Raw genomic sequence first — 25324 nt, 5'->3', positions numbered from 1 at the left:
GGTGATTGGGGCCGAGCTGCTGCCACCATGGAGACATGACTGAATGTGGACATGGCAGCAAAGGAAGAGTTCTGATTCATAGATTATCAGCACAGCGTCCCATTGACAGTGACAGAGAATGCAACCCCTGCTGCCTCATACGGGGTAGTGAGGAAGATGGAAAGATATAGTGGGAATATGGAACATGTCTCCTGGCCCCACCCCCAAATGTGTCTTAGACAAGCACATTATCATTTGTCCTACCAAAACATAGAGAACCTATTTTTCTAAATAGGTGACAGTGTTCTAACAGAAGCTTTCATAAAAAAGCAGACCGGGTATTTGCTCCCAATCCTTCTGTCATAGAGTTATCCTAAAAGAACACAAATGGAATACAGCAGGATACAAAGCTGAATGAGTAAGGTGAGGATTACAGTTAAACAACCAACCTATTCCTTGGAAGGGAGGAGTGTAGTGGGGAAATGTCCAAGGAAAACATCCAAAAAGTTGAAAAACCACTTGTTTGTGTCTTCTTGAAATTTTCTTTGGTGAGTATTTTGCTATTACATTTTTGAAGAACTACTTTGAAACATACTCTTCATGGAAAGTCATGGGTTCTCAGCCAAAGGAAACCAAAGTCAACATTCTGAATCTGCCCATAGTCTGAGAGAAGCCTGGCCATGGTGGGACTCCAGGGAAAGCAGTGACAGAGGAGGGGTGAGACCTTGTGGGAGGATTTTTGCCAGCCTGACTCTTCACCCTCTTCACCCTCAGATGCAGAGAGCCAAGAAGGGGTGCAGCCGAAGTGGGACTGCAGTGCATCTGGAGAGCAGTGCAGAGGGGGGCATTAGCATGCAGACAGCCTCAGAAGGGCCAGGACCAACAAGGCCAGGACCTGACTGGTGATCATGAGAAAGTAACTTGATGGGCCTTCAAGATCCTTGCTTATAAAAGGAAAAAGCAAGTCTGGATAACCTCTAAGCTCCTTTTAAACTCTAAATATGTAGGAATCCAAGTTGTATGGTTCACTTCAACATTTATCCATGGTAGACCTTGGCTGTACCTGAAGAAGCCCTGTGGGTCAACCACCACCAACGTCCTCTTTGATTTAGCACACATCGATGAAAAACCATTGAACACCTGTTACTAAATGTATAGTGACATGTATTTTCCAGAAAAGGAGTTCTACAAAAGCAGTCCCTGATTAGAGCAAGGGCTAAGAGAGCAAATCCACTTCTTTGATAATGTGACAATCCATGTGGTTAGGAACACAGGAAAAGGGATTTCCCAGGAGTCATGGAATGGAAATTGACCTATAGCTCAATGGGGAGAGGCCAAGGCACTAAGAACATGCCTGCTGACTTCATGGGCACTGCTGTTGGAAGAGGTGGCCTCAACTTACTCCCAGAACCATCTCCACTTACCACTCTTGACTCAAGTGAGAGGTAAGTTGTTGTCTATTGGTGAGGAATGTGACAACTCACGCACAGATGGGTGGAGCAGGAAGCCGAGGGAAGGTCAGAGAGAAAACAAAGGGGTTTCCTGTGATGAGTCACTGCCTTCTGGGAAACAATTTCAGAAGTCATTACATCCCCAGCACCTGTCCAAGGCTTGCATTTTGTACTGAAAAAAAAAAAAATGTGGCAAACAAAGCATTGAACCACATCTGAGAGCCCACAGGCCACGTACATGGCTGAAATCTGGGAGAAAGCCAGGCCAGGTCAGGCACATGTGACAATTTGCACATCACCCACCAGTCTCTCCAAGCAGAGAGATTGTGGGTGGGCTAAAGATGTTCAATTCAAATCACCTTTTTCTTTAAATGGAGCAAACATTATACTGTTCTTTCCTCTGATAGTCACAGATTGGATTTTCAGATAAAGGGTTTTCTTCCTTTTTTTTCCTATTGCCTTGTGACTAAAGACAATGATGGAGTAGTGGGCGTGGTACATAAACAATGAATCTTGGAACACTGAAAAAACAAAATTAAATTTTAAAAAATCAAAGGGGACACCTGGGTGGCACAGTTGGTTAAGCTACTGCCTTCTGCTCGGTGGCAGTGTCCTGTGGCTTGAGTCCCACATCGGGCTCCTTGCTCAGTGGGGAGCATGCTTCTCTGACTCTGCCTGCCACGCTGCCTGTTTGTGCATGTGTACGTGCTTGCTCTCTCTCTCTCTCTCCCTGACAAATAAATAAATAAATAAAATCCTTAAAAAAATAAAAATTTAAAAAATCAAAGTTTCTAATTGTAACAAGCTTGCTGAATCTAGAAAGAAAGCAAATTTGACTAATTCTGGAATGGAAATTGTTGGACTCCACATGGGATAAATTCCTTTCCTTGGTTTATGCTGAACTGAAAACAAAAACCAACATTTATTTCCTCACACATTAAAAGGATGAGGTTTATATGTAGCAGGGTAAAAAAGACATAGGTCTCAGGTCACTCCTGGATAGCATATATAATAAAACTAAGAGAGTAAACTAAGACACAAGAAGACATAGAAGCCAGAATTCAAGGATCCAATTTGGGAGATAGGTGGAGGAAAGTTCCAGGGTGATGGTGAGAAGAACACGTAGCAGTCCTGGAGAGCTACCTGTCCTGATAGGGGATGGGAGACAGGAGCCTCTTAAGAGGGCTCTATCAGGGAATAAATAAATAAATAATGTTTGCACATAGATTGAGATATGATTAGCAGTTATGTGAAAGAGCTCGGTATAGAAAACCAAGCAACTAAGCAAATTAAAGCAAAAATAAGTTAAATATTAACTCCAGGCACAAAGAATTTGATAAAACAGAAAGCACACTCCTAGTACCCTATATGGCTCAGCCTTAGTGATATTTACATACCTGTAGAAATGTGATTACTGAATAGTCATTTAATCCACATTACCAAACAGTGTTATGACCATATTTGGAGAAAGGGAGGAAGGGAAGAGTGAGGGACATGGGGGACACAATGTAAGAAACCAAACCATCATCTCATACAGAGGAAATCAATGCATAATATCTAAACCTGAAGCCTAAAAAATAGCATTATAAGCTTGCTATTTAGAAAGCTCTAAGATTTAGAAGTACTCACCTCTGGAGTGGAATCAAATGTGGGGTAGGAGGAACATGGTAAATATTTCTCAACATTAGAGTCGTAGTACTAGCTTAACTTTTTCAATCATGTACATATATTACTTTGGTTAAAAAAGTCTTTTTTTTCTTTTTTCATATTTTATTTTTTATTTGAAAAAGAGAGAGTGCATGAGGGAGAGGGAGAAGCAGACTCCCTGCAGAACACAGAACCCAACATGGGACTCCAGGATCATGACCTGAGCCAAAGGCAGACACTTAACTAACTGAGCCACCCAGGTGTCCCCCACCCCCTGCAAAAAAAATAAAAATAAAAATTTAAGGGTTTAGTCTAGGGGTGCCACCTAGGTGGCTCAGTCAGTTAAGTATCAAATCTTGATTTCAGCTCAGGTCATGATCTCAGGTTCCTGGGACGGAGCCCCAGTAGGACTTAATTTAAAATCACAAAACTAGGGTGCCTGGGTGGCTCAGTAGGTTAAATCCTCTGCCTTCGGCTCAGGTCATGATCCCAGGGTCCTGGGATCGAGCCCCACATCAGGCTCTCTGCTCAGCAGGGAGTCTGCTTCCTCCCCTCTCTCTGTCCCTCTCTGCCTACTTGTGATCTCTGTCTGTCAAATAAATAAATAAAATCTTTTAAAAAAAATAATAAAATAAAATCACAAAACTAAATCAATTTCTTGTGCTCAGTGCAGGGACAGCTTGCCCTTCTCCCTCTCCCCCTCTATCTAGCTCTAAAATAATTTTTTTTAAAAAAAGAGTTTAGTCTAAAGGCTCTTTTATTTCCCCTCTTTGGGTCAAGGCAAAAAAAGGGAAGAAAAAGGAAAAAAGCGTGTTATAGAAAAGACAAGTAGTATGAAGCCATAGTGATAATAACATCTATTGTATGCACAGAAAAGAATGCAAGATGACATACATCAAGGTGTTCACAGTGATCATCTCTAAGTGGTAGAATTATAATTTTTTATTCTTTTCTACTCTTACCTATATTTTATTCTATCTTAATATATTTAATAACATTTAGCAAGGATCATATATTGCCTCCATAAGGAAGAAAAACGAATAAAACCATTAAAACTAAAAAGAGAAGGAAAAGAGGAAGAATGGAAGAAGTGGGTAGGGTCACTAGATTCGAGTTGAGAAATCAGGCCCTACCTCTTTTTAGGTTTTTCCTCTATTTGGCATGTTTTTATCCTTTTGGGTCTTAAAGATTTCCCAGTTTTAAAACAAGGATATTTCTACCTGCTCTGTCTCCCTAGAGAGATTATTGCAAAAAGTATCCAAATCAGCCCAGTTGTAAAGCGCGTTATTAAATGTGGTAGATATGGTAAGAGCCATGGGAAGAACATGCAAAATGAGGGGCTCCTTGTACTTCACACAGTCCTCAGTGGTGCCACTGCCCCTCCTCCCTTAGAGATGTTCACTCAGAGCTTCCTCAGCCCACCTCAGGGACATCCCTCAGAAGCTCGGAAGCTCCTTCCTGGGAGAGCTGGCTGGAGGATGAAATTCAAGGACACCTCCTTTGGGCTTCTCCTCCTTTCTTTACCTTCAGGGGCAGCCTTGCAAAATCACATCCTCTATCCTTGCCCTTTTCAGAAACCTTCCATTTTCCAGGATACACGGATTTGCCCTCATTCCTCACCAGGCCCATTCCCCCCAAACATTCCCATTCCTCCTCCCACCAGGACCTATCCCAGCTGGACGCTGCCACACTGGTGTTTTGCACAGGGCCTAAAAGAGGGCCTCAAAGGGGGGCTCCTCCTAAGACCTCTACCCAAATAAGGACATCTTAGTCCTGAGGACTTTCCTCTCAGAACTAGGTTGCTTTGAAAGGTCCAGGATTCAGGCCCAGGATCCAGAAGAGACTTAAAAGTCTACAGGAAGGAGGTGAGTGTATTTAACGATTTCTATCTAAAGCCTTGGAAGACAGGCAGTAGCCCTTCAGACAAACTGTAAAATCTGTACCATCAACCTGTGCTCTGACTTGATGTTGACCATCAAAACCACCTACCCTGCACTGATAAACTTCTTGGTATCAGTGAATCCTGAATTAGGAGTTGTTAGAGGATCCATTGTCCAGTTTCATCTCTACCTCTGACTAGCCAGTCAAGAGATCTTGACGAATCATTAACCTCTCCCAGGCTCAGTTTCCTTATCTATAAAATGATTTGGTTCCTTTATTGCTTCTAGAGTTGCCTCTTACTCTGTCATCTACTCTCGCATTTTGCTTTCCCTGTTATCTTTGTAGCTCTCAGCCCTATTGCCCAGTCTCCTATAGAGGCAAAATCAACATGCCCCTGAGGAAAAAGGGAGTTGCGCTGCCTCTACCTCCTGGACTCCCAGACACCAAGGCTCTCCACTTCCCCCACAGAGTCCTGTCTTAGCCTGCCATCCTCCAAGGGCAAGCTAGCTGGAAATACGAGTCATTAACACATGGAGGACCAGGCATCCAGCTGCCATCAGGCCCCTGACAGAATAATGAGATTTTTTTTTTTTATAATATCAAGGACCTTCTCTTTACATAGAAATGATTACAGAGAGCTACTTCGATTTTTAAAATTTAATCCTCAAACTGTTGAGGTTACAAACTTGAAAAATTTAGGTCTCCCTTAAACTTTTAAGTTCAATTTGGAGGTATTATTGGTCTTCATAAATACAGCAAGTGTTAATCACATTTAAGAGGTTTTTAATTAATGCTTGATTCCATTTACAAATTCAGTTTACAAAACTAACTCAAACATTTTAAGCCACATTTATATTTTAAAATTTAATATATAAGTGATATATATTTAATATTTAAATTATATTATAAATACATTTGCTGCAGTTATATAATATACTATAAATATATTCAATATTAATATGTAACATGACATACTTAATCTTTTATAAGGACATCAAACATCTAAAAATCTCTTAGAGCTCTAATAAAATAAACTTTAAAGCATGACAAATTTTCCAGTCTCTCAAATATTCCAATACTGATGGTAATTTTAGAATGTCTTTTAATTTAAAATCACATAACTAAATCAATTTCTTAATCCCATTATTTAAAATAGTCAAAAAAATGACCATTACTCTCTTGGGCCAATTTCCTGTAAATATTGCAAATACTTCAAATACCAAAGGTACACAAATTAACAGAACTATTCTGAGTTTGATGGTTCTCTTAAACATTTCTACATTTACTTACATATCTTTGCAAGAGGAAAACTGCTAAGCCAAGGTCCAGTATTTATTTACATTAGGGTAGTACAGTCTGTGCGTTAGCACAAATGTGTGATGACACTGTACCATAAATGATGGACTTGGCGGCAATATGGCGGGTCAGTGTGGGTTCATCAGTTATAACAAACATACCACTCTGGTGGGGGAGGTTGATGATGATGGAGGCTATTTATGCGTGTGGACAGGGCAGCTGTGAGCCATCTCCGTACCTACCCCTCAATTTTGCTGCTCTAAAACTGAACACGAAACTGCTCTAACAAATTAAGTCTTCATTTAAAAAAACAAAACAAAACAAAACACAAAAAAACAACAAAAACAAAAAAAACTGCTTACCCTCTAAGAAACAATGTCGGATTAAATAGTCTGAGCCCCCTTGCAGCTGGAATAGGTTTGCCAACAACCAGAGGCCACTGGGGGTGACCCCACAGATCGTGGCTCTGTGTCGAAGCCTGTTTCTGAGTTGCCTCGTCTCACAGCCCACCTCCCCCAAATTCAGGTAACTCCTCACCCGGGTCTGTTCTCTCCATGTGTTTAGCTTCAACCAGACTATTTGCTGGCCCATTCTATCCTGAACTATTTTTCTTACTCATTTTTTTAGCCTTTACAGATTTTTTACCTTTAGAGATATTTCAGTGTCCTCCTGCCCACCCCCCACTCCATAGAATTCCTTACAGTTTTGTCCAACTCCGTTTTCCCAGTTTCAAGATCATGTCACTGACGCCTGGAAGAAGGTGGGGTAGGTAGAGTGTATTGAAATTTCTGGATGGCTTTAACCTTCCTCTCTATACTGATTCAAACAAACAGAGAATGTATCACTGTCCCTGACCTCTCTTTCCATAGTGGGGCCACCTCTGTCACTTCTCATCCGCCTGATCTCAGGCTTCTTCTGGTAGAGCCCTGCAGGCCCATTGGGTCTAGCCACCCCAGGGTCAGTTCAACAAACAGGCTGATGAGGTTGGCAAGGTATTTTGCTTTTTAAATTTTTTTTTACTCCCTCTCTCTCTCTCTCATATGCACATGCATCCACACACCCTAGGTGCGAGTGTGAGTGCACACACAGCTCTGTACAACTGACCCTCTGTGGCCCAGAGCACAAGCTCTGTGATCATGCCCATCAACTCCCACCAGGCTGGGGACTTCCAACTTGAAATCCCTAAGCAGGCTAATTCTATCATATTCTTCAGCTGTTGACAATGCAGCTGCCTAACCTATTTCCTTTTCAGTCTTCTTTTGTTGTAGGCGCTCTTACTTGAATACCAAATAGGTTTCTCCACCAGGGCACACAAGTGGAATGACTAGTTTAGAACAGACCATTTTCAAGTTAAGGGGAATAACTCAATAAAATTGATGGGACAAGTCTCCCTCTTCTGACCAAGAGGGGTCCATGGTGCAGAAATGTAGTACAAGAAAAAGACGCTGGACATAAAGTCGGACAAATCATTCTCTAATCCAATTTCTGCTACAAACTGTGCATCTTGGACCCAAACTGTGTGAGCCCTGGTTCCTCCACTTGTGACATCACCTACATGGCTACAGGGGCAACTGAGAAGGATGTTTCCAAGATTACATTTTAAAACATGTAAAACATTTGAATCTCTTCTTTGGGTGGTTACCAGGATTCTATCATGCTCCTGGTTTTCTACCCACCTCACTGAGGTCCCCCTCAGTCTTTGCTAGTTCCTCCTCACAGAAGCCCCAGCTTCTGAAGATTGGGTTCAAGCCTTAGACTTCTGCTTTCCATATCTATTTGCTGCTTCGGTGATTTTAACCAGTCACATGGTTTTTTACACTGTCGGTAGGCCAATGAGTTGTACATCCTATCTCTATTCCAGAACCCCTCCCTAAACTCCAGACTCATATGTCCCCCCGTCTACTTATCATCTCAGCTTAGGTGACACATAGGCATCTCCAACTACACATTCCAACCCCATTCTCCTACAGTCTTTCCTTATTCAGTAAATGGTAATTCCATCCTTCCAGTTGATTGGCTCCAAAATTGTGTATTCATCCATGACTCATCTTTTTCATACCTCCTATCCATTCCATCAGCAACTCCTGGAATGGAGTTGTATCTTCAAAACATATCCTGAAACACACTGTTTTTCACCACCTCAGCTGCTGCCATCCTGACACAAGCCAACAACGTATCTTACCTTGACTCTTGCTATAGCTTCCTAAGTAGTCTCCTTGGTTCCGGCCTTGCCCCTTCCAGCCTCCCCAGTCTGTTTTTCACACAGCAGATACAGTGATCCTGTTAAAATACAAATTAGATCATGTTATTCCTCGTCATAATACTGCCCAACTTCTACTCATCACATTCAGAGAATCACACTTACTAAAATACGGTGATCCGGGTTGCCTGGGTGGCTCAGTCAATTAAGCATCTGACTCTTGGTTTCTGCTCAGGTGGTTATCTCAGGGTCACGGGACAGAGCCCTGTCTAGGGCTCCACATTCATCGGGGAGTCTGCTTGGGATTCTCTCTCCCTCTTGCTCTGCTCCTCCCCACCAACCCCAGTGCATATGCTCTCTCTAATAAATAAATAAATCTTTAAATAAAATAAAATATTTTTTTTAATTTGCAAATCAGTGTCTGCTTCATAGGGTTGTTATGAGGATTGGGAATCACTATATGCGAAGCATTTAGAACTGATATTCACTGAGTGTTTACTGCATAGCAAGCCCTGCCCTACATACTTTATATATAAACTCATTATATATCAGCTCATTAATCCTCATAAGAATTCTGGGGTATGTACTCTTATTATACCCATTGTACAGCTGAGGAAGTCCTATTACAGAGAGGTTAAAACCTCTCCCAAGGTCACACAGCTAGTGAGTGGCAGAACTGGGTTTCCACTCCAGACAGTGGGCCACCAAGGCCTGTGTTTTCACCAACCTGCCTAGTCAGGAAGCCTTCTTCTTCCTTGACATATTCTTTATTTTATTTTTAAGATTTTACTTTAAGGACTATCTGTAACCAACATGGGACTTGAACTCACAACCTCGTCACATGCTCCAACTCTACCGACTGAGCCAGCCAGGAGTCCCAGTGACATACTCTTTAGATGTTGAATAGTATCCCATCATATAGAGGGACCATTAATTGACTTAAGCAATTCCTCATTAAGTCATCTGACATGATCATTCTTAAGCTTCTCACTTAAGGTAGGAAATTCATGTATTCAACAAATATTATTGAATGACAAAATACTAGGCACCAGGGACACAGCAGTGAACAACCGAAAAAATGGATGTAAAACTTGTCACGTAGATTACATTATTTAGAAGTACTTTTTACAATGGAAGTATCACCAGAGGCCTGATTTGCTTATTGTCTAATTGTTCTTCTCTACTGAGGCGACCAGACTTAGCTTCATTCCTTTAACATATCTCTTGGGCAAGGTAGTCAGCTAACTTCTATGGGAAGAATGAAAATGATTCAGACATGGACCTTGCTCTCAGGAGGTTGTATATTAACATGTGCCTGAGTATCTCTAGGAAGCAGTTCTTGTACAACTTGTTTCTGGGTCTATCCTATACCTTTTCTCATTTGCATACCTGTCATTAAATATCTAAGCTCCCCAAGGTGGAAGAACATTAATGTGGTTTCTTTTTTCTCTTCCCACAGAGCCTAGGAGAGTGCTTTGAAAACAATGGCTTCACAGATCTATGGAGTCCCAAGTTCTAGAAAGAGTCCTCAAAAAACTACTTGGCCACAAATTTGATTCCCCCATTGTTCTGCCTTTATTTAGGCCACATCAACAGAGAGAAGAAAAGAATTAAGATATTGAGCCACCTTTAATGATGATATTTTAATTATTCTCTTTCTGACTTTTAACCTTTTAACCATTTAGCCACTGGGATGAAGGAATCCTGACAATCAACTAGAAGTTCACTTCAAAATACAAAAGATTAATCATCACACACACACACACACACACACACAATGCATGCACACGTGCACACACACCCTGCTTAAAAACCTTCAATGATTTCCCATCATTCTTGAAGAAAAAATAGGCAAATCCTCAGCAAGGCCTCCAATGCACAAGGCCCTAAGTGGCCTGGCTGTGCCTACCTCTCCAGCCTGGCCTCACAGGGCACCATAAGTGCTCTTGCTTTCTGTATACTAGCCACAGGGCCTGGCTGTGGTTTTTGAAACAAGCCTGTACCATTCTGCCCCAGGGCTTTTGCACATGCAGTTTCCTCTTCCAAAGAAAGCATTTTTTTCTCCAACCTTCAGATTCAACACAATCATTACTTCCTTAGGCAAGCTTTCACTAGCTCAGGGCCCCAGACTCCACCTGGCATCATAACTTTCTCAAAGCATTCATACCCTTCCTTTAGGCTTTAGGCATCTGTTCATTCAACCCAGTTGTAATTTTACTTGTGTATGTGAAAATATGTCATTGATGTTTCTCTCTCCTCCACTAAATTCAATGCTTCATGAGCTCAAGAAGCATTTCTGGTTTTGCTCATCATTATACATCCAAAGCTGAGCACAGCCCTGGAAACCTTTACAGTGATCATTCATTCAACAGATATATAATGAGCACATTCTATGTACACAGTCTTGTTCTATGTGCTGGGAATACAACAGTGAACAAGCCCAAATCCCTGTCTTTCTGGAACTTCTATTCTGGTTTTGAAGAAGAGAAAATAAGCAAATAAACAAGATGTTTTCACGGGCATAAGCATTATCAAGATAAGGGGGTAGGATGTGACCACTGGGGATGGGGTGGGATACTATGTCAGACAATGATCAGGGAAGGCCTCTATTGAGAGGTAACATATGAGCAGAGTCTTGAGTATTTTGAAGGCAGGGCTGGAGTTTCTGTGCAAAATTGGAATAGTCCCAGGCCAACGAGAACAATCAACTAATCACCCTAGCACAGAATGCTGCTGAGAGCCTGACCGCCTGCCTTTGGCCTCTTACCCGAGAATATGTCTCTCTCATACCTCCTAAGGGTCTTTTCCAGAAATATTCACTTTTTGAGAAACTATTAGAGCTTAAGACTTAATAAATACTTTGTAATGATGAGAAGTCTTCCCAGGAATCCACCCCCATTCAGCTAAGAATGATCTTGGCTTTAAGATTCCCAGATACACCAGGCCCCCTTCTGTCATCCACCAACTCTTGGAGGCCCATATTTGGACTTCCATTTGGGTGAAATCCACCCACCAGGAAAAGCTCATTTCCTCCCTCCCTCTGGCTCACACTTACAGCTGGAACCTTCCCCTATAATATCCCTTGGCAGACTCCTTCTCTCCCTCCTGGCTGGCTGTGCTTCCAGAGAGTTCCACCCAATAGTAAATTATCTGTCATAAACTACAGAGTTTATGACACCCCAGGGGTGTTCCCACTCCTCTGGGCCCCAACAATTTGTGGCTGCCCCCTTGGAACAGGTGCTAATTCGTCCCCCATTCTAATTGCTCTAAACTACCTCTTTAATGGATTCCAAAAACAATTCACTGGCTAACCTTATTTTTTGTTTCATGTCCAGTCAAATTCCCAAGCCACTGTTAAGAGCTTCTCTTTTTCTGTTACCCCCTTTCCCACTTTCCCTCACCCTGGTCTTCTCCCCTTGCCTCTTCACTGCCTCCAACTGAGCTGAGTGTCCTAGTGCTCCAGAGCCAAACCCACAGGGCTCTGATCCCAACTCTCCTCCCACCAACTGTATGGGCAACGTTATTACCTACCTCACTGGGATGCAAAGAGGGTAAAAGAGTTAATTCACATTAAGCACCTAAAACAGTAGTACACAGTAGGCCTTCATGTGAATGTATTGCACAAATGAAATGTTGGCTCTTATTATTATCCTAGAGAACTAAGGGCCCTTTCTGCTGTGCTGGAGAGTAAGTGGCTGCAGTCTCTGGTTTTATTTGAAGAGACAAAATACCCTTCTGCCCAAATGCCTCCCTCTCAACTTTAGAACCCCTACCACTAGCATCTGCATTTTAAATAACACATGGGGAGGAGAGGAAACATTAAAACAATTATTCTATTATTTTTCTAAAAGAGTTTATCAGATTAAATGGAAGAAGGATAGGCCTATAGCTGGATGGGAAGGAGGGAGTATGTGGCTTGTGTGGAGAGAGGGTCTGAGGTGGGGGCAGTGGGGAGGGCACTCTAAGGAGGGGGCACCATGAGGGCCCTGGGTCTTGAGAGGGTGAGAAAAGCTGAAGCAGAGGGCATGCAGAAATGTAAAGAGTGGAGAGAGAGAGATACAGAGACAAAACTCATCTAGGTTGTTGGAACCAACTGCTTTTCTAAACCAACACACCTCTCTTCCCCCGCTCTACCCTGAGTCGAGACTGAGCTATTTACTGCAGGCATCCTGGTCACGAGAAAAGAGCCTGTATTTCCAAGCCAGTCTAAGCTTGAAGAAAAATGCTAATTCTACCATTTAGAGACTGACAAAAGTTAACTGAACCTTTCTAAACCTTCTCTGTAAAAACAACACAAACTGCCCCCCCCCCCAAAAAAACTCTTAAACAGTAAAGTTGTGAGGATTAAATAAGGGAAAGCCTGTGAGATGCCAGGGTTGGGCTAGTTCCTGGGAAGCACTCAAATCATTCAGCTTCCTCTATTCCCCAGCTCCGGCCCTGGGCACACTCGGTTAGCTTTCTCAGCACATCTGTACAATCCTCTTGTACAGTTTCATGCCTGGTCTTTGCATGTGATTTATTCCATTTAATTCAATTCAACAAAAACCTTGTAGAATGCCAAGCACTACACTGAGTGCTAGGGATACAAAAGGATCAAGTCCTACTTGATCCCTCCCCACCAAAAACATGTAGGCTAGAGGGGAGACAGGTGAGTACATAGTTCGCACAGTAATGAGCGCACCAGTAAGAGAAACACAAGGGCTGTCGGAACACAGACAGCTCTCATATTGTGTAATAAATGCATACATAAAATCCATGGCATTTATGTTGTTTCAAGACTCCCCTATCATGAACATCTGCAATAGAAATCTGCATAGACATCACAGTGGAGCTAACTTTTACACTGGAAGTAGTTCCAAAGTTGGCACTAACTGAAAACCTCATAAGCAATGACCTTAAAAAAAAAATCCATATTATTAATAAAATGCAGTAGACATGGTTTTTACATACAACCATGCATAGTTATATACATGTAAATTTGTAAAAATCTACAATAATAAAGAATATTTAATAAGGAATACATATGTAAAATATGTTCATAGAATTTTATTACATAGAAGAAACCAAAAATTGAATTAGATTGCAAAATCAATGTTCATGTAAAAGCTTTTGGGAAAAATACATTTTTTTTTTTAAGATTTTTATTTTTGGGGGTGACTGGGTGGCTCAGTTAGTTAAGCGTCTTCCTTTGGCTCCGGTCATGATCCCAGGGTCCTGGGATAGAGCTCTGAGTCAAGCTCCCTGCTCAGTGGAGAATCTGCTTCTCTCTCCCCCTGGTCTTGTGCGCTCGTTCACTCTCTTTCTCTCTCCCCCACCCTCCCTCTCAAATAAATAAATAAAATCTTAAAAAAGGGTTTGTTTGGTTTTTTTTATAAAGTTTTGGGTTGTTGTGGGTTTTTTTTTTTTTGTAGATTTTATTTATTTATTTGACAGACAGAGATCAAAAGTAGTCAGAGAGGCAGGCAGAGAGAGAGAAAGGGAAGCAGGCTCCACGCTGAGCAGAGAACCGGATGTGGGGCTTGATCCCAGGACCCTGGGATCATGACCTGAGCCGAAGGCAGAGGCTTTAACCTACTGAGCCACTCAGGTGCCCCAAAAGGGGGGGGTATTTTTAAGTAATCTCTATACCCAACATGGGTCTTGAACTTACAACCCCAAGGTCAATAGTCACATGCTCTACCAATTGAGTCAGCCACGCACCCCAAAAATGCATGTTTATTTCTGGTAAATAAAGTCCTAAAGGGCCAGGATACAGCTGAACACAAAGCACATTCACACTCTTCAACTGGGCTTTTCTGAAAAAATGTACATAGAGGAAACAGATTCAGAAAATCATCCTTTAATTCTAATAAGATCTGGTTGATTTCACAGAGTATAAAAAGAAAACTAGCTTCCAAAACTTATTAGTCTTATATCCTTGGACAAATGATAAGATCACAAAATCTCTAAGTTTTAAGAGAACTTAAAGATCATTAGTCCAACCTCTCATTCAGATGTTTCAGTTCCTCCCTAAGGGATCCAACAGCCTCTACTTAGATCATTCCAGTGGCTAGAAACTACCCATTCCTAAGAACACCTCCAGCAATAAGTAATGTAAACATATAATTACTTCAAAAATTTAATACGTCAAAATAATGTGTTGCATCAGGATCTTCCTGGTGTTGCTTCACTTTGAAAATATTATGATTACTCTGTAATATCCTTAGTATATTAAAGGGTCATACAAACTGATAAATCACTAAGATCACAATAAATAAAAATATAAATAGAGAATCATAGCACTTGTATTAAAAGGTTCAGTCTAGGGGCTCCTGGGTGGCTCAGTTGGTTAAGCATGTAACTCTTGGTTTCAGCTCAGGTCATGATCTCAGGTCCTGGAATCAAGACCCATGCTGAGCTCTATGCCCAGTGAGGAGTCTGCTTGAGACTTTCTCTCCCTCTCCTTCTGCCCTCCCTCCACCCCAGCCCATCCCCACCTCTCTCTCTAAATTAAATAAATAAACCTTTTTAAAAAATAAAAGGTTCAGTCTAGCTCATTTGACAGGCAAAAAAAATTTTCACTAACAGAGGTTCTGAAAATTGTAATACTCAATATTAGCAAAGGAACAATGAAACACACTTAGAAACTGATTTTTAAAAAATGTAGATTGCTATGTATTTCATGACTTACAATTTGACAATACTCATTTGTCAAAAAATAAAGACCAAGAGCACCTGAGGTGTTTTTTTCTTTTTCTAAATCACACCTGAGTCTACTAATTTACCAGCCAAGGGAGCACACACCACTGGAGACATTCGCAGAACAGTACCCTAAAGGGGGGAAAGTCCAGATTTGGTTTGGTTTGGTCTGAAGTGCTAGGAAGGAGGAGTGCCTGATGGTTATTCTAATCAAGCACTGAAAACGAGCCCTCTGGGTGGGTAGTAAATTTAAACTAGTCCCGTTACTGATTGAACAGAAAAGTCTTCAGTCAGTTCCTGAAGTGGGGGGTGGGGGGGTTGTCCCTTAAGGTTCAAAGTTCTTTATTAGCTTCACATGGTTAGAACCAGTTGGGATGAAACACAATTTTTGGTTTTAATATCTTCCAGGCAAATTTTGTTGTAAATGAAAATTTGTCTTTGTAGCCATTCCTTTAACGCTGCACAGTAACCAACTGCACTGCACAGTAACCAACTCCACGCTGGGCAGTGGCAATACTGTAGTCAAGAAGGCAGTTAGTCTCTGCACACATGGGAATGATCAATAGGCAGTGTGATCTCATTATGAAAATATTTATATTATTTGACCTAAAAATTCCACTTCAGGAAACCCATGCTAAAGAGATAATAAATAAAATGGTCAAATAATTATATTCAAAGATATTCACTGGAGTATTGCTTAGTCAAAAAATGGAAACAACCTAAACTTCCAATAATGTTGAAAAATATAATATATTCATGACAGTGACGATAAAGGTTTAATGACATGGGAGAATGTGTATGCTAAAACATTACACAAGGTAAATAAAGTAACATAGACTGTGGCCTCAGTTATATTAAAAAGAATTTTTAAAGTCACTAGGAAGAAATATACCTGAAAGGCTATATATATATATATATATATATATATATATATATATATATATATGACTATAAAGGGTTTTGTGTCTTTATATCTTAGTTTATTTGTTTTTACAAAATCATATATTAATTTTAGAATCTGGAGTTTGGCAAACCCTCTACCCCCTCCAAAAAAAATTTTTTTTTTAAACAAAAACAAAGTAGGCAAACTGAAGAGTGCTCTCCAAGTGGCTTAGCTCATGTGTTTGCAGTCAAGATCCCATAACCTTGGGCTGTGTCTAAAGGTAGAATTTCCATGAGAATTAACTCATCTTTGTTCCTACTGACTCTATAGAAACAGTGTTCTCCGTGGTTTACCCGAGATGAACAAACAAAAGTGACACAGATTTTTCTGAAGTGGACAATGTCTCCCCCTTCCCACCCCTGATTGTGTAGGATCAGGGAAAAGAACCCCCCACCCCACCCCCCGCCTCTCCTTTCTACGGGTCACGGTAGAGAAGGAAACTCCAAACACATTCTCATCTTGAACCTCATGGCAACCCGAAGTGGGAAGAAGCTGAGTGATGTCAGTCACACTGCCCAGGGTCACTGGCAATGACAAAAAGCCTCAGGATTCAGACGCAGGCCTCGCATTCCAGGTGCGGTCCTCCCCCCATCCCCACGCCGCAGCAGCACGACCCTCATCTATGGCAGGCATCCTAGGACCCCTTTGGTGTATTTGAGGAGGACTGGCCAGTTATTCAGTGAACACTGGTCTTACTGTAAGCTCAGCTGTGTCCCTTTAAAGCCTACCAAAAGGTAACAGCTGTGTAGACAGTGGGCCGATTTCACACTTATTAATATAAACTCCCCCTCCCCCAGCCCCCCGCGCCCCCCTACACACCTCCCCGGACTCTTTTTTTTTTCCTCTTTAACTTGTCTTTCCAGTGAACACAGGAGAATGGAAGATGTTGGTAAAACAGGCTCTGCCGGCACTCAAATGTATTTATTAAAGAGCTAAGTATCTCTCTATATAAGTTACAGCAAACTGTTTTCTTGACAACGCATAAAATACCTAAAACATAAGCTCTGATTTCCTCGGCTGTCCCGAGGATTGAACAGCGCCTGCCCTTCCCATCCTGCCCGCGTCACAGGGTCGTTTAGGGATTGACCGAAACAAAGAGGGTGCGAGACTACAGATGGCTCTTCACTGAGGTAAGGGGCTGCGAAGTGCAAACCCAGACACCGGGCCTCGGGTCTCAGTGGACCACCCGCATCCCCCGGCCCAGAAGTGGGGAGAGGTGAAGCCCGGCGCCCACGCGGACCCGACGTGATCGTGGCCGCCCCTGCCTGGCAGAAATCCCCGGGTGCCGCCGCTGAGGATCAAAGATCACAGCCCCTCAGTAGCCATAAAGCCGTAAAGAAGATCAAAATCGGTCCCAGCGGCCAGCCTGGGGTGAAGTCCTCGGCGGGCGCGCGGCGCGGGCGCGCGCGGCTGTGCGCGAACCACCCAACCAGCGCGCGGGCGGCGGCGGCGCGGGCTTGGCCCCCACGCCCGGCCCGGCCCCGCTCGCCGCGCACGTAGCGAGAGCGTGAGTCAGCGCGCTCGGCCGCGCCCCTGAGCCCAGGCGGGGTTCCCTGGGACCGGGCCGGCAGCCAGCACGTCCCGCCGCTCCGCTCTGCAGGCGGGATCTGCAGAGCTGCTGGCCGCGTGGGCGGCAGAGGCGGCGCGAAGGGCCGGGCGGTGGCAGCCTCGAAAGCCACGCGGTTGTGGGGCTCGCCTTCCCTCCGCCGAGCTTCCCTGCCCCACCCCCCACACATCTCCCCCGGCCCGGAAGGAGGGGCGGCAGGGGGGGAGGGTAGGACGGAGCCTTGGACCGCGGTTCTGCGCCAGCGGGAATTCAACCTTCGTGTCCCTGTGTGCTTTCCTTTGAGCCGCAGGCTCGTTGCTCACGTTGGGCGCGACTCGACAGTTCCCCCGCCAGGGCTGTGGGGCCCAGCTGCGAGGGGTCGAGCCCGGGGCAGACAGGGGGTGGGGACTGGGGTGAATAAATTAAGGGGGGGGGAAGTCCCTTATCAACCTAATCTCACAGGCGGCAGGGGCTTAGTGGAGGCGGCCTGCATTTCCTCAAATCTGCACCTGTTTAGTTACAACCACCAACTTCATAAGAGGAAATTGCCTACGTGCCTGACGGCTGAAGGACAGAATTAGAAGTACTCTTGACTAAACGTGTGAACACAGCAGTGCCTCCCGTTCAGCCCTAGACCTACAGGGTTGCAAGATGGGGCCTCCTGAGGGCAGAAAAAAATACAAGTCCTCCTTTGCTCTTTGGTAAAATATTCTTTTCCAAATTAGGGCACGTTATAAAGCTTTCCTTCTTATGGATCTGTGATGTGCCTTTGTCACTCTGAAAGCCCGAGACGGGTCGCCATGTTATGGGGAGGGGGCAGGAGAAGAATGCTTACGAAGGGAAGGAGACAGATGGGGAAGGGGAAATGTGAATTAGGAAAAGAGCACTGTTTGAACAAGGAGTAAAGTGATTCACGGAATATTAGTGAGCCCCTCGTAGAGGTGAGGCACCGGAATGCAAAATCAGTGGCTCCCCAGGGTCTCTACTCCTAAAGGTTTACAATTGAGAGGGGACATCAACCACGTGAAGTGAAACACAAGGGAGAATTAGTGCAATGGTTCAACACCGGGGCCCAGAAGCCAGGCTGTCCAAGTTCCCATGCCTGCTCTCCAGCATGCGGAGCCAACTGATTGCCCTCAACCCCCTTCATTTTCCTTGTTTGAAAAAGGAGAATGAAAACAATAAATTTTAGGACTTTACAAAGAACTAAATACATTAATACAAGCAAAGCACTTGAACAATGCCCTGTGTTCCCGAGGCATTCAATAAATATTGTTAGAAAAATGAATGAAGGAGACGCAGGCAGGGCCCAGTACAGCAAGGCAGACTTTGTACTGCTTAACTCCAGAAGGCACATACACACAGATGTGAATGGAACTTTCCAGAGCTGGACTATGGGGTAATCCTGAACATATCTATTTTAATATTGTTTATAATAGCAAAAAATGGAAAATTGAAATCATTTATAAATAAAATGTACATTCATAAAATTGAGTGATATTAGAGCCATTAAAATGAATAAATTACATCTATGTGTATCAAAATGTATAAATCTCAAAAAGATATTGACTGAAAAACAGTGAAGTTGCAAACAGCATGATGCCGTTTATAGAAAGAATGCACACCCAAAAATCCATATATTTTATATGTCTATTTTTTAACGCCAGAAGAACACACACCAAACTTGAAGGTCTCTCTGGAGGAGGAATTAGGATTTGACATGGGGGTCTTTAGGGATTTAGCTTATTCTATTATTATACTAATGTTTCAAAGATGGATGTACATATATATTATAAAGTTTTGTGGGTTTCTTTTAAGGTGGAGATATACAAAATAAGATGAGAAGCAAATGTATCAACACTGGCTAATTCTGGGTTCCAAGAATATGAGTGATGATTCCTTTTTCATTTGTACTTTTCTGTATATTCAAATTAAAAATAATTAGAACCTTGCAGTACAAGAGCTATCGGTTATGAAAGTGGTGGGCCTGGAGAGCCTGTCTTGGGTGAAGATACGCTTGCATGCCCAGAACTTCTGGTCACAAAAGAGGAAAGAGCTGGCTTTCCAAGACCCCTCTGTTCTGAGTGCACCCCAGAGCAGAAGTGGGTGCCTCTGGCACACCGGGGCTGGCTGGTAGACTGAGCCGGGGCTTCCCTGAGTATGGTGTTGCGGGTACCTACCCTTTGTAGGTTCCTCCTTCAGTCCTTAGGCTCCCTAAAATATCGCATTCTAGTGCCTGCAGGGGAGACAGCTTGTGACAGTAGAACCCCTGAGATAGGGCGCCATGCCACCCACAATACTGAAAATGTAGGGAGCTACTGAATGTCACACAACAGATAAATAATAAAGGTGGAAATGGAAAGCTTATCCAACTCCCAGCTGTGAATGCCTGCTCGTCTTCTCAGCCTCTGCTGAGGACACTTTTTTAAAAAATTTAACTTTCTTTCAGTGTTCCAAAATTCATTGTTTATGCACCACACCCAGTACTTCATGCAATATGTGCCCTCCTCAATACCCATCACTGGGCTCACCCATCCCCCCCCCAGCACCCCTCCCCCCACCCAAAACCCTCAGTTTGTTTCTCAGAGTCCACAGTCTTTCATGGTTTATCTCCCCCAGCTCGGTGTAGCAGTCAAGGTTTCAGGCTTTGCAGACACTCATATCTAGACTATGATTTGGGACAAATTACTCAACTTCTCTGAACCTCTTTTGTGAAATGGGGATACCGCCGGTGCTACAGGGGACCCCCTCAGTCCGTTGTGGCTAGCTGTGGATCAGGAAGAGAAGTCTTTTGATAACAGACGGTTTTAAAGAGATTATTTCTTATCCTATCTGTCCTTTACCCTAGTAAAGGGTTAAATGGCTGTAGAAAAAGGATGAAAGCCTTTTGCCTCAGTCACGTGGGACTGAACTTGATATTGACATTCTAAGAGAGTTTTAGGCCTAGGAACAGTTGTTTGAGAAGAAAGCCGATTACCCCCCCTTAAAGAACCCTTTGTTTTTGTTTCTTAATAGCTAGAATTATCCACTCAAAGCCGCCATCTCCAAACAGGATGCTCTCACGTTTAAAAAATCACTTGGACACCAGTGCCTTCTGAAGGAAGCAGACGGAACTTGTGATGACACGAAACACACGAAGAATTCCTTCTTCCTCCCTTACTTGCTTTCTCTCCCTGGCACCCATAAACAAAAGCGTCTAAGGGATTTTTAATTCTGTCATACTGAAACTCCATGATTTAAACCGGATTCCCAGCTGCTTCTTTAGAACGGGTTGAACAAAATGTTGTTCAGTCCAACCAGCCCTGGGGAAGGGTAAACACGTACCATGGGATGGTGGGACGTGCAGAACGTCAGGGGAGCAGAACCCAGCAGAGTTAAGCATGTGCTGTGACTAATAAAAGAGACCCGGGGTGTGGCTGTCATGAGAGAAGTCACCTCCCCACAGGGCCCCAGTACCTAAGAAAGTTGGGGAAAACAACGATCTATTCCCAGGCAGTATTTACCCAGCCAGGGTGAATGTGGCTTAAGTTATCACATTCATGCTTTTCCGAGCTGCTCCCCTGTGTTTGTTCAGGAAATCTAAATGATCTCTTTTGGGTAAACCCTGTATCTAGGAAGCCAGAAGCCCGGCCCACAGCAAGACAGAAAAGCCTCCGCCCTCGGCCCTGGCCTGAGCCAAGATGCCCAGGCATTTCCCCAGGCATCCCAGCCCAACACCCCTCCCTGTCTTGTTACCAGGGTTGGGCTGGGTACGTAGGAAGCCTCCCGGCACAGGGCATCCTCACTGGCATGAGTAACCTTTCCCCTACGTTTCAGGACAGCCCTGGCCCCTTCACCAAAAGCAGGTTGTGTTATTTCTCAGTGTACTGGTGGTGGGCATAGCATTTTTTGTTTGTTTGTTTGCTTGTTTTTTGGTTTTGGGATTTTATTGCTGCTACAGAAGTAACACGCGTCGGTGGCAGAAAGAAACCTAAACGAAATAAGGGAATATCAACCACCCCTATACTTGGTAGAAGAGTGTTCCCCTATTCAAATTCATGCTTCTCTAGAACCAGTGAAAGTGACCTGTGAATGGAAATAGGGTCATTGCCTATGTAATTAAGAAGCCATACTAGGGGCACCTGAGTGGCTCAGTCAGTTAAACAACAGACTCTTGGTTTCGGCTCGGGTCATGATGTCAGGGTCATGAGATGGAGCCCTGTGTCGGGCTCCATGCTCAGCGTGAGGTCTGTTTGGGATTCAGTCTCTTCCTCTCCCAGTGTCCCTCCACAAACCCCCCCCCCCTCAAAATATAAATAAGTAAATCTTTAAAAAAAAAGAAGTCAAACTGGCCTATGGTCCCAAGATGACTGGGACCATATGACTGGTACCAATACGACTGATGTTCTTGTAAGAATAGGGGATTTGGACACAACATGTAGGGAGAAGGTCATATGATTAGAGACTGAAGGGCTATGTGCAAACCAAGGAACACCAAGGATGGTTGGCCACCAGCAGAAGCTATGAAGAGACAAGGAAAGATCAAGAGCCGTTAAAGAGAACACAGTTCTGCCAACCTCCCCCCTACACTCACTCTCGCTAAAATAAATAAACAAATCTAAAAAAAAAAAAAACAAGCCACCCATCAAGGTCATCAAAAACAAGGAAAGCTTGTTAAGCCATAATAGCCAAAAGGATTCTAAGTAGTCATAATGATTAAATATAACGGGATATCCTGAATAGATCCTGGAACAGACAAAAATGGGCATTATATAGATACTAAATCTGGATCAAATATGGTCTTTAGTTAATAATAATGGATCAGTATTGGCTTGTTAATCATAATAAATGTGCCACATGAATGAATATAAGATGTTAACGATGGGGGAAACCAGGTGTGGCAGTATATGGGAATTCTCTGTATTATCTTTGTAATTTTTCTGTAAGCCTAAAACCATGCCAAAATATTAAGTTTATTAAAAAAAGAAAAAAGAAAAGGAAATTGTCTGCATAGGGCAAGGAGCTGGTTGTGGATGAGGATGAGGGTCAGAAGATTCATCGGAAGTATTACATTCCCTCCTGGCCTGAAAAAATCAAAACACCATTAACTCAACCTATTCCTTCCTCCCAAACACCAGCAGAGGTGTCTGGAATTCAAACTATTCATGACTCTTCCAACAAAAGATTATATTTCAGTAAAGTAAAAACAAACAACACACAGGGTACTCGCTATATCAAAATTCACAATAATACAGTCCTCAATTTTTCTTACCACTTTATTTACCACAACCTATCCTGCATACATGCCATGTTTTAGTCAGACTGTTCTAGAATGGTAGTTCCCAAACTTTGTTGTGCATCAAAGTCACCTGGAAGACTTATTAAAAACAAATTTCTGAGTTCCAGCCCTAGAGTTTTTTGTACATTAGGTCTGGAGTCAGGCCAGAGAACTTTTATTTCTTTTTTTTTTTTTTTAAGATTTTATTTATTTATTTGATAGAGAGAGATCACAAGTAAGCAGAAAGGCAGGCAGAGAGGGAGAGAAGAGGAAACAGGCTCGCCGCTGAGCAAAGAGCCCAATGCGGGGCTTGATCCCAGGACCCTGAGATCATGACCTGAGCTGAAGGCAGAGGCTTTAACCCACTGAGCCACCCAGGTGCCCGAGAATTTTTATTTCTAACTAGTTTCTGGGTGATGTTGATGCTGCGAGTCTGGGGACTAATAGTTGGAGAACGACTGGTCTAGAACTACCCTCCTTATCTACAGACTTTTTTTCCTCCTTACCTCTGTGCCTTTGTACATTTAGAGTCCTATCTGGAAGTCAAGCAACATATTTAGTCCCAGGCATGCCAATAGAGTCTTAGGCTATAACAGTGGTTCCTAGCCTCATGAGACTTACATTCTAGGAGTCAGACAGGCAAACAATCAATCAATCAATAAGAGAATTATAGTCTAAGGGAAGTGCTCTGAAGGAAATAAACAGGGTTCTGTGACAACTAATTAAGAGTAGGAGGTATATGAACATTCCTTGGGTACCTGATCACCATCCATTCTCCCCAATTCCCAGGCTTACACTATCATGAGTTCTTCAGCAATGCTGGGTGGGTGGGATGGACCCCAGCCATAGGTCCAAAAGTGAACCCTACCTAGCTTAAACCAATTAGCACGGGCAATCTTCCTGATCCCAGTGGTGTGATGGATGTTATGGTGCCCAGTTCAGATGTTCTTTTCCAGGCAGCACACACGTCCCCCAGATGCTGTGCGTATTGACTGCTAAGGCACAGAGCTGCCCTCTTCTCCAGAGACTGTCCTGGCTGATAGGTGCTGCCCACTCTGGGGGCAGCACTCAGCCAACAGATGACTACTCTATAGGCACAAAAGCTACTTTGCCCCTGTGTTGTGGGTTTATGCTCCCTCTGTGCATCAGGCCAAGACTAGAATTGACCTGATGTTTCTCAATTCTTCAGTATGTTTGCCTTCCTTATCCTGTTCTACTCTCCCCCTCACAAATGTGTCTTCCTTCCTTCTTTCTTTTCTTTTCCTTTGTTCTTCCTTCCTTCTTCCTTCCCTGCTTCCTTTCTTCAGTACTTTCTTTTACTTTTATAATCATCATGTTGCACATTAGGTTTCCAGAACTTACTCAGCTTACAAGTAAAAGTTTGTATACTCTGACCAATGTCTCCCCACGTCTCCCACCCCACAACCCCAGGTAATCATTAGTCTCCCTGTTTCTCTGAGTTTGACTTACTTGGATTCCACAAGTTAGTGAGATCATGCAGTATTTGTTTTCCTCCATCTGGTTTACTTCATTTAGTACAATTTCTTCCACAATCATCTGTGTTTTCACAAATGTCCTTTTAAAAAAATTTTTAATGTAATTTTTACACACTTTATTTTAAGTAGTCTCTACTCTCAACACAGAGCTCAAACCCAGAACCCCAAGATCAAGGGTTGCACATTCCACCAACTGAGCCAGCCAGGTGCCCCTGCATGTCCTTCCTTTTTAAGACTGAATACTCCACACCTTCTTTATACATTCATCCATTGACTGATATGTAGATTGTCTCCATATGTTTACTTGAATAATGCTACAATGAACATGGAAGTGAAAATATATTTTCAAGATGGTGATTTTATACCCTCTGTATATATACCCAGAAGTAAGATTGCTGGACCATACATGGTAGTTCTATTTTTAATTTTTTGAGGAGTCTCCATATAGTGTTCCATAATGGCTATACATATTTGCATTCCCACCAACAACGTATGGAGCATGTTCCTTTTTCTCCACCTTTTCACCAACACTTGTTATCTTTGACTCTTTTATAGCAGGCATCATAATAGGTGCAATTTCTCTTATTGTGGTTTTGATTGGCATTTCCATGATAATTAGTGATGTTGAGGATCTTTTCATGTACCTGTTGACCATTTGTATGTCTTTTGGAAAATATCCATTCAGGTCCTTTGACCATTTTTGAAATCAGGTTATTTGTTTTTTTGCTGCTGAGCTGTTTGAATTCCTTACATATTTTGGATATTAACCCTTTATAAGATATATGATTTGCAAATATTTTCTTCCATTCTGTAAAGTTGCCTTTTCGTTGATTGTTCCCTTGGCTGTGCACAAAATTTTCAGTTTGATGTAGTCCCATTGTTTATTCTTGCTTTTGCTGCCTGTGCTTCTGGTGTCCAAAAAAAAAAAAAAGATCATTGCCAAGATCAAT

General features: G+C 42.9%; 1 long non-coding RNA gene across 1 annotated transcript in view; it reads right to left on the bottom strand.

Annotated features, from left to right (window-relative positions):
- LOC309868257 overlaps positions 1–25324 on the bottom strand; it is a 104533-nt gene that overhangs the window by 50426 nt on the left and 28783 nt on the right. Inside the window, exon 2 of the long non-coding RNA XR_014313606.1 lies at positions 8437–8534. This is a non-coding gene — a long non-coding RNA (uncharacterized lncRNA). The remainder of the gene's footprint in view (positions 1–8436; positions 8535–25324) is intronic.

This window comes from Mustela nivalis (assembly GCF_964662115.1).
Source record: "Mustela nivalis genome assembly, chromosome: 6".
NCBI classification, from domain to species: domain Eukaryota; kingdom Metazoa; phylum Chordata; class Mammalia; order Carnivora; family Mustelidae; genus Mustela; species Mustela nivalis.
The sequence above is the reverse complement of the archived record's forward strand: the minus strand, read 5'-3'. Positions and strand labels throughout refer to the sequence as shown.